Source organism: Protomyctophum bolini, assembly GCF_963924005.1.
Source record: "Protomyctophum bolini genome assembly, chromosome: 17".
Lineage (NCBI taxonomy): Eukaryota > Metazoa > Chordata > Actinopteri > Myctophiformes > Myctophidae > Protomyctophum > Protomyctophum bolini.
The window spans coordinates 38,285,855-38,297,359 of NC_137878.1; positions in this window are offsets into that span (position 1 = coordinate 38,285,855).

Below are 11,505 nucleotides of genomic sequence, written 5' to 3' on the forward strand. Positions count from 1 at the left end.
TTCTGTCTAGACTCCATACACCCCCTTGTGTGTAAAGAGGAGGTATTCACTGAGCAGCAGGAGAGAACCTCCAGTCTGATCAAAGAGGAACCAGTGTCTCCACTGATTAAAAAAGAACAAGAGGAGAGAACCTCCAGTCTTATCAAAGCGGAACCAGAGTCTCCACAGATTAAAGGAGAACAAGAGGAGAGAACCTCCAGTCTGATCAAAGAGGAACCAGAGTCTCTACAGATTAAAGGAGAACAGGAGGAGAGAACCTCCAGTCTGATCAAAGAGGAACCAGAGTATCCACAGATTAAAGGAGAACACAATGAGCTACTTCAAAGATCAGAGGAGGATGGTGGATCAACAGAGACATTACTGTCAGTGAAACATGAAGATGATGAAAACATGCTAACAGAACCTGTAGCCAGCACCTCATCTAAACACATGAAAACACAATCTGATGTAGAGGACTGTGGACCATCACAACCAACTAGTGATGATCAGCTCCTCTCTTCACACTGTTCTGAATCTGACATCACTGAAGACAGTGAAGAGTGGGATGAGACCACGGATGACCAGTCTGGTTTAAACAGTGAAAGCACTGCCCCATGACCTCAAATCACCAAAAGAAAGTCACTCCATGAGTCAAATAGGTAAGCAATGTTTTAGTTGTGCAGATTGTGGTATAATGTTTAAGCGCAAGGAACATCTGAAGAGGCACACATTGATTCATTCAGGGGAAAAGCCATTTGTTTGTACAGTGTGTGACAAAGGCTTTAGTCGAAAGGGTGATCTAAAATCACACATGATGACTCATACAGGGGAAAGACCCTTTACATGTACAGTTTGTGGCAAGGGCTTTATTCATAATGGGGATTTAAAAGTACACATGAGGACTCATACAGGGGAAAGACCCTTTACGTGTACAGTTTGTGGCAAGGGCTTTATTCATAATGGGGATTTAAAAGTACACATGAGGACTCATACAGGGGAAAGACCCTTTATGTGTACAGTTTGTGGCACAGGCTTTAGTAAAAAGGGTAGTCTAAAAACACACATGATTACTCACACTGGGGAAAAGCCTTTTACGTGTACAGTTTGTGGCAAGGGTTGTACTCATAATGGGGATTTAAACACACACATGAGGACTCATACAGGGGAAAGGCCCTTTATGTGTACAGTTTGTGGCAAAGGCTGTATTCATAATGGGGCATTAAAAATACACATGAGGACTCATACAGGGGAAAAACCATTTACATGTACAGTTTGTGGCAAGGGCTTTAGTCAAGAGGGTCATCTAAAATTACACATGATGACTCATTCAGGGGAAAAGCCATTTACCTGCACAGTTTGTGGCAAGGGCTGTAGTCGAAAGGATCATCTAAAAGCACACATGAGGACTCATACAGGGGAAAGACCCTTTATGTGTACAGTTTGTGGCAAGGGCTGTATTCATAATGGGGCATTAAAAATACACATGAGGACTCATACAGGGGAAAAACCTTTTACGTGTATAGTTTGTGGCAAAGGCTGCACTAATACTGGGAATTTAAATGTACACATGAAGACTCACACAGGGGAAAAGCCCTTTACGTGTACAGTTTGTGGCAAGGGCTGTAGTCTAAATAGTGATCTAAAACGTCACATGATGACTCATACAGGGGAAAAACCTTTTACGTGTATAGTTTGTGGCAAAGGCTGCACTAATACTGGGAATTTAAATGTACACATGAAGACTCACACAGGGGAAAAGCCCTTTACGTGTACAGTTTGTGGCAAGGGCTGTAGTCTAAATAGTGATCTAAAACGTCACATGAGGACTCATACAGGGGAAAAACCTTTTACGTGTATAGTTTGTGGCAAAGGCTGCACTAATACTGGGAATTTAAATGTACACATGAAGACTCACACAGGGGAAAAGCCCTTTACGTGTACAGTTTGTGGCAAGGGCTGTAGTCTAAATAGTGATCTAAAACGTCACATGAGGACTCATACAGGGGAAAAGCCATTTACATGTACAGTTTGTGGCAAGGGATGTATTCAAAATGGGGATTTAAAAGTACACATGAGGACTCATACAGGGGAAAAACCCTTTACGTGTACAGTTTGTGGCAAGGGCTTTAGTCGAAAGACTAATCTACAAAAACACAAAGACGTGTCATAAAGAGGAAAAGGCTGTTAAATGATGAGTGTTTTTTTTCTTCTTCAGATAAGGCATTATGTCAATTATTCAGTTTAGTCCAGCTATATACATTAATGATTGACTATACATCAATTATTTTATTCAATTTTCAACTTGCATGTAGTATTGTAGTATTTTGTCTTCATTGAATGCATTGTAAATATTTACTCTGTCATACGTGTTTTACAAATAAAGGGTTGACAGCTACATATCCTTCATGTGTGTTCATTACAGAAAGCTCATCACATTCACGCTTTAGTCAAAAGATTGATCTAAAAACACACATGAAGACGTGTCATAAAGAGGAAAATGTTGTTAAATGCTGAGTGTTTTTTCCTTCTTCAGATAAGGCATTATGTCAAGTATTTAGTTTAGTCCAGCTATATACATTAACACATTTAGTACCGGAACTGCATCAAAATAAAGGCGCAGCTTGCGCCGGAGTAATCGCCAGAGTAGTGATCGCTTCCATTTTGAAAGCCATGAACCGGAAATACTTTCTTAAAAAAGTTGACTGACAAAGTGCCATCACAATCTCCGATCATCTTAATATATTTATATACGCTACAAAAAGAGTTCATATTTTGCGGGAGAGACGGATGAGGAGCAGAAACGCAGCGCCAGCATATCGATCCATTCATCACCACGGAGAGCGCCCTGGATGAGGAGATACGAGTCATTCTTTCCGCCGCGCTAACATGGGAGTCAATGACAAGCTAATAGTTTCACAGAGCGTTAGCATACGGCAAGCGAAAAGCGAAATGCCAAAAAAAAAAGAAGTAATTATTCTGAATATTATTATCTCGCCCCGCGTCGTTTGGACGTCGCTAGGACGTCCACAGACGTCTAAGGCACCTCTCGGTTCCAATCCTTATGACGTTTCAGGACGTGTTATGTACTAAATGTGTTAATGATTGACTATACATCAATTATTTTAATCAATTTCCAACTTGCATAATGACCTGCTGATATTGATATAACAATATGAGAAGCAGTGTTTGCCCACATTCTTCAGCAATTAAAATGTCACATTCATTAATATTCACGGACTAGTGGTGCAATTGTAACTTGTCTGTGTTGACATGTGTTGTTTGGACTAACATATCATCATAGTGTATTTCAATGACTTAGTTTGATTATGTTTAGATTCTCTGTATTATGCTGTCTGAAAATATTTACTCTGTAAAAACAATGTCCGTCATTTCTTATTTTTCAAAAAAGGGTTAACAGCTACTATACACATCCTTTGTGTGTTCATTACAGAAAGCTCATCACACACATGTGCTTCAACGTTAACTTGTACTGTGAACAATACAGTGACAAGAACTGCTTCATTTTACATCCTGCATGCCAAATTATTACTCTAAGGAACAGTATTAATTAAATTAAACAGTCTACACATATTCTACTTGAACTTTCTACATTGAACATGGCAGGAGTAAGTCCTAATGTTACAGAGTGCATACTGTCCATTGTACTTAACCTGTGACTACATGTACATCTAGCGTATAATAAGAAATGCTTCATGTTCTAACAAGTGTGTGTAAGGGTGGTGACACATCCCATAGTCATACTGTGATGATGGTTAAAACTATGACAAAATAATAGTAGTTGTGGACATGAGTTGATAAATTATCTGACAATTGGTATGAATGAATGAATTTTTTATTTTTACTGTACAATACCAGTGCCACAATAGCACCGTCAAAGTCAGATTATATGATTTATATCCAACCGGAATCTAGAAAAATGTCCAATAGTAGTCTTGACTACTGTACCAGTGTTTTACAGATGTCCCTAAAAATATACCAGGTGATTGCAGCTCATTCAGAACGCTGCTACTCAAGTCTTTAGTCTTGCATAGGTGCCACCCGTTCATACCTCTAAGGTCACCTGCTAAAGGTTTGCTTTATGACCCTAGAATTAAAACACAGTATTCAGATTAATGTGTAACATATCTGGAACAAACTCCCTGAAAACTGCAGCTCTGCAAAAACTCTGTTATTTTTTTATCTAAGCTAGAAACAAGCATGCCTGTTTGCTGCTGCCTTTCATTGAGCTTGTGTCATTATTATTCTACACTGACATTTAATTTTTTGTTCCAATTTGCTCTGTGACCTGAATATGTTTTCAATTAAGGCAACAAGGTTCAAATACTGGGTAGAATAGGAAAGTTACATAATGCAGCTTTTACTTTATTTTTATTTGTTTTACTGTCCGATATAATGTTTAATTTGCTTAATGTTTGATATAAAACTCATTGAATTGCCTTGTTGGGAGCAGTGATTGGCCAGTTTTGTGTCCCGCCCCCTCACTCTGATTGGACCATCAGGGCCCTCTGTTAGTATTTAACAAGAGTTTCTTCTGCTTGGAGTCACTTTAATCTCTGCTAGTTGTTAAGAGCTGAACTTCTCCTTTCTACACTAGCTGAAGCATTTCGTTTTAGTTTTGGTTCTACTTTAGATTTTCTCTCTTTAAAAATAGATCTAGTATCAGTTTGTTTGGGCAGGTTTGAGTTATGGCTTTACTACAAACATTTAAGTCCTTGGTCAACCAGAGACTATCTGCTGCTGCTGAAGAGATATTTGGGGTCGTTGGAAGAATTCTAACAGAGTACGAGGATGAAGCTTTCCACATCAAGCAAGAAACTGACCGCCAACGCAGACTACTGGATATGGTTTTACAACCAGTCATCAAACTACACAGAGCAGGTTGGTAAAACCTTCACTACTATTACTATTTTCACCATTATTTATTAAATGGCAATGGTGACTATTTGGAATGGAAGAGGAACTGATAAATGTTGCATTGAATAATAGTCAATATTATTCTAGTTGTATATACCGGTATATATAATAATTTGCATGACACTTCACACTGAAATCAAAACAACATTAGGGCAGGTATGGAACTAACAGCAAGAGTTCATGTTCAATAATGATGTGTTTCTCCTCTGTATCTTCTGACTAGACTCCATACACCCCCTTGTGTGTAAAGAGGAGGTATTCCCTGCGCAACAGGAGGTCCAGGAGGAATCGGTGTCTCCACAGATTAAAAAAGAGCAGGAGGAGAGAACCTCCAGTCTGATCAAAGATGAACCAGAGTCTCTACAGATTAAAGGAGAACAAGAGGAGAGAACCTCCAGTCTGATCAAAGAGGAACCAGAGTATCCACAGATTAAAGGAGAACAAGAGGAGAGAACCTCCAGTCTGATCAAAGAGGAACCAGAGTCTCTACAGATTAAAGGAGAACACGATGAGCTACTTCAAAGATCAGAGGAGGATGGTGGATCAACAGAGACAACAGAGGGTGGAAATTGTTTGTCTTTGAGCAACAAGCTGCTCCATGACCTCAAATCAACAAAACACTCCACGAGGAGTCACACAGGTAAGAAATGTTTTAGTTGTGCAGATTGTGGCAAAATGTTTAATCACAAGGGACATCTGAAGACGCACACAATGATTCATTCAGGGGAAAAGCCATGTGTTTGTACAGTGTGCAGCACTTGCTTTAGTCAAAATAGTGATCTAAAGCGTCACATGATGAGTCATACACGGGAAAGGCCCATAACTTGTACTGTTTGTGACAAAGGCTTTAGTCAAAAAGGTGATCTAAATCGACACATGATGACTCATACAGGGGAAAAGCCATTTGTTTGTACAGTGTGTGACAAAGGCTTTAATCTAAAGTGTAATCTAAAATTACACATGGTGACTCACACAGGGGAAAAGCTTTTTATGTGTACAGTGTGTGGCAAAGAATGTAGTCAGATGATTAATCTAAAAACACATATGATGACTCACACAGGGGAAAAGCCCTTTATGTGTACAGTTTGTGGCAAGGGCTGTGTTCATAATGTGGCATTAAAAATACACATGAGGACTCATACAGGGGAAAGGCCCTTTATGTGTACAGTTTGTGGCAAGGGCTGTATTCATAATGTGGCATTAAAAATACACATGAGGACTCATACAGGGGAAAAACCCTTTATGTGTACAGTTTGTGGCAAGGGCTGTATTCATAATGGGGCATTAAAAATACACATGAGGACTCATACAGGGGAAAAACCCTTCATGTGTACAGTTTGTGGCAAATACTTTAGTCAAAAGAGTAATCTAAAAACACACATGAAGACGTGTCATAAAGAGGAAAAGGCTGTTAAATGATGAGTGTTTTTTCCCTTCTTCAGATAAGGCATTATGTCAATTATTCAGTTTAGTCCAGCTATATACATTAAACATGATGGACTATACATCAATTATTTTAATCAATGTTCAACTGGCATAATGACCTGATGATATTGATATAGCAATATGAGAAGCAGTGTTTGCCCACATTCTTCAGCAATTAAAATGTCACATTAATATTCATGGACAAGTGGTGCAATTGTAACTTGTCTCTGTGTTGACATGTGTTGTTTGGACTAACATATCATCATAGTGTATTTCAATGACTTAGTTTGATTATATGTTTAGATTCTCTGTATTATGCTGTCTTCATGACATTTTAACATAATATTTACTCTGTAAAAACACTGTCCGTAAATTCTTCTTTATTAAATAAAGGGTTGACAGCTACACATCCTTTGTGTGTTCATTAGTATTACATAAAGCTCATCATAAGAAATGCTTCATTTTCTAACAATTGTGTGCAAGGATGGTGACACATTACTTAGTCATACTGTGATGATGGTTAAAACTATGACAAAATAATAGTAGTTGTGGATGTGAGTTGATATGTTATCTGACAATTGGTATGAATGGAACATTTTTTTATATTCTACTGTACAATACCAGTGCATTATTATTTCTAGTCGTAGGATACAGAATCCCACCTTTATCTACCTTGTTAGAAGACATCGGTTGTAAATGTTGTGGAATGTTAAGGAGCATGTCTGTCCCATTGTTAATGGACAGGTGATAATGGGTTAGGGTGTGTAACCCTATTGCTGAATGGATCGACCAACCAATTAGCATGTGATCCTTTTAGTGTGATAAGTAGAGTGCATATAGCCTACTCCTACAGTATTGTGTGAATGGATGGAGTGGAACATGTATATATAGGATTGTGAATCATTTGCATTTAAATAATTTACACTGGAAAATACTTAGCATCCCTGTGACAACATCTGATAGGTGACAAAAGCAACTTGAGCTATTTATCACATTCCTAATCCTAAATTCACCACACCCACTGCACACAGCAATAGTCATTGTATGAAGTAGGGATGCACCGAAATTGAAATTATTGGCCGAAACCGAATACCGAATATAGGAAACAGTTCGCCGAAAACCGAATATCCGAATATGATTAATATTATACATCTTTTTTCCTACCATTGCTTTCATGGCCGTACCTTAAAGCTACCTGATTTATGGCAAAATAAATGGTTATGGCAAAACTTAACTTAAATAATAATAACTATTATGGGTCCATAAAACATTTATTCAGCCCTTTTGAATGCATTAATTGCATACACTATTCGGTGATATATTCTTTGCCTATTTGGGCCAAAACCGAATAGGCCGAAAATGCATTTTTAGCCATTTTCTGCCGAATATTTTCTGCGGCCGAATATTCGGTGCATCACTAGTATGAAGTCATTCTCTCATGGTCAAATAGACATTTCACACATGCATGTTTAAAGGGCCGCTTCAGCCCTTTTGCAACCATATCTTTCTGGGGGGTTTATGTGGGGAATTTGTGTTTTTAACTTTAACCAGCCAAATTAGCACCGTCAAAGTCAGATTATATGATTTATATCCAACCGGAAATCTAGAAAAATGTCCAATAGTAGTCTTAATCTTAATCTTTAGTTTTGGTTCTACTTTAAACTTTAGTACTTTAGATTTTCGCTCTTTAAAAATAGATCTAGTATCAGTTTGTTTGGGAAGGTTTTGAGTTATGGCTTTACTACAAACATTGAAGTCCTTGTAGAGGATCAACCGTCAGCATATGAAATAATAAATGAATAAGCCCAACCCATACGCTCACAGCATGTCACATTGTAAAAACATGCATTTTAGATTTCTCCTTTCATTACACTGATTGATTATTTAAATGCTCAATTAAGGCAACAAGGTTCAAATTCAGCATAGAATAGGAAAGTTACATAATGTAGCTTTAACTTCATTATGTTTTACTGAATCTGATCGTCCTTTTATAATGTTTAATTTGCTTAATGTTTGATTACCAACAAATTGAATTGCCTTGCTGTTGGGAGCAGTGATTGGCCGTGTTTTGTTCTATTGTTAGTGTGCCCCGCCCCCTCACTCTGATTGGAGCATCAGGGCCCTCTGTTAGTATTTAACAAGAGTTTGTTGTGCTTTGTGTCACTTACTTTATTCTCTGCTAGTTGTTAAGAGCTGAACTTTTCCTCTCTGTACTATAGCTGAAGAATTTAGTTTAGTTCTTAAAAAAACTAGTATCAGTTTATTTGGGCAGGTTTTGAGTTATGGCTTTACTACAAACATTGAAGTCCCTGGTCAACCAGAGACTATCTGCTGCTGCTGAAGAGATATTTGGGGTCGTTGGAAGAATTCTAACAGAGTATGAGGATGAAGCTTTCCACATCAAGCAAGAAACTGACCGCCAACGCAGACTACTGGATATGGTTTTACAACCAATCGTCAAACTAAACAGAGAAGGTTGGTAAAACCTTTACTACGTTAACTGTTAAAGGCTTGAACACAGTTGGAACTCAATCCATTCATGTAAGGACAGATATGGAAATAACAGCAGGAGTGTCATGTTCAAACATGTAATGATGTGTTTCTATTCTCTATCTTCTGTCTAGACTCCACACACCTTGGGCCTGATTCATTAAAAAGAAATCCGCCACCGTTACACTGTGGCGGAAACAGATATCGTATTTATCCGTCCGATCAAGCTACGTTGAGATGACGTGTTATTCAGAGAGCGGTGTGTACCACAGGTGCGCTGGCGTATCGCAGGTGTATGTCATACTGAATGCAGTGGGTGCAAAGTGATCGGAAAAGCACCCGACAACCTCATTTGCATTGATCCACGCCCCATATCGCACCATAAAAGGCTTCAAGCATGACTCAGCAGACAGCAGTTTGGTCTGTCAAAAAAAGAAAAAAGGCTTTGCAGCCGCAGACTATGCGGCTTCACAGCCGCGGTCAATGCATGAATATAGCCCGCACTCTATTAATATGTCCACAACGGTGCGTGCACGGTGCTCCGCTGCTGAAACAATATAATTATAATTTATTTAATTAAGTTCGGGACGAAGGCGGGTGCTGCACTCATACCTTTGCACTTTGCAGTCAGAGGTAAAACATAGGCTATCCTATCCGATATTTAAAATATCGGATATATGTCAATGCAAAAGTCGTCTTTTGAGAGAGAGAGAGAGAGAGAGAGAGAGAGAGAGAGAGAGGAGAGAGGGAGTGGGGCATGGCTTGCGCGATAAAGAACAGTACTGTACAAGCCTATACATTCATAAGTGAATAATTGGGATCCTCTTGTCTGAAGAATTTAAGAAATTATAATCCAGTGAGTTTAGCCAGTGAGTTAAACTATTCTGTGTGTGGCATCCATGCATGTGATCAATATCAATACATGATTCTAAAGTCTGTCCTTCATATTTGCAAGCACGGGAGCAGCGCATGTGGAGCTGCGGAGCGGACCGTTGCCCCGTCGGCTAGAATGCTGTCGGAAAAAAGGCCGCCTCCCAGGCTAATGTGGTCTTCTATTTTTTATACAGGGCTATATAGCCCATTCATTTCCCCCCCCACACACACACACACACACACACACACCGACCGACAGTCAACTGACTCACGGAGCTCCATAACAAAACAATTTCAATAGGCCTGCCGCCTACTGCAGGCATTACTACACTAAACAATGTTGGATTCGTAGTGCAGAATGCAGATAAGCCTATGTGTTCTTATTATAATTGTGAGTTTGTTTTTTAACATGCGCGAGAGCCGATCTACAAGCTCACAACGTGTTGCACTGCGAGTAGAAAGCTGTCAAGTGAGAAGCGCAATCGCGCATGCTATAGTAATATCCTAATGAATAAATAAAAAGGTGTCGGGCTTGCAGGGGCAGTTTCTGTATGGGGAAATGCATGCATTTAGGCATACAAGTGCACTCAGCTTTTATTATATAGGCTATCATTTATTTTGTGCTGATCGACCAATATGTCATGGGGACACATGCCTACATATTTTATCTGAGATTTTGGAACAATTTATTGATTCAGCATGAAGACTAAAGCCTTCTGAATAAATCTCACGTGTATGCTTCCGCAAATGTCTCCCGTCTGGGCCGTCTCCGCCACCTAAAGACGTCCCGTGGGAATTGACGGAGTTTCCGACCAACGTACGTGAGCGTCAAGTTCACGGCCATTTCCATGAATTCCAAATTAATGTGGGAAATCCACGTAAATGCCTTTCCGCTAGCTTCACGTCATGTTATCACCGTAAACGCCGTTGTGAATCAGGCCCCTTGTGTGTAAAGAGGAGGTATTCACTGAGCAGCAGGAGAGATCCTCCAGTATTATCAAAGATGAACCAGAATCTCTACAGATTAAAGGAGAACAAGAGGAGAGAACCTCCAGTCTGATCAAAGAGGAACCAGAGTATCCACAGATTAAAGGAGAACACGATGAGCTACTTCAAAGATCAGAGGAGGATGGTGGATCAACAGAGACATTACTGTCAGTGAAACATGAAGATGATGAAAACATGCTAACAGAACCTGTAGCCAGCACCTCATCTAAACACATGAAAACACAATCTGATGTAGAGGACTGTGGAACATCACAACCAACTAGTGATGATCAGCTCCTCTCTTCACACTGTTCTGAATCTGACATCACTGAAGACAGTGATGAGTGTGATGAGACCATGGATGACCAGTCAGGTTTAAACACACTGCAATCACACAATACACAACACATGGGAGGAAATAGTTTGTCTTTGAGCAACAAGCTGCTCCATGACCTCAAATCACCAAAAGAAAATCACCCCATGAGGAGTCACACAGGTATGAAATGTTTTAGTTGTGCAGATTGTGGTAAAACGTTTAATCGCAAGGGAACTCTGAAGATGCACACAATGATTCATTCAAGGGAAAGGCCATTTGCTTGCACAGTGTGTGGCACATGCTTTAGTCAAAAGGGTAGTCTAAAAACACACATGATTACTCACACTGGGGAAAAGCCCTTTACATGTACAGTGTGTGGCAAAGAATGTAGTCACATGTGTAATCTAAAAACACATATGATGATTCATACAGGGGAAAGGCCCTTTGTGTGTACAGTTTGTGGCAAGGGCTGTGGTTTAAAGACTGATCTAAAAAGACAC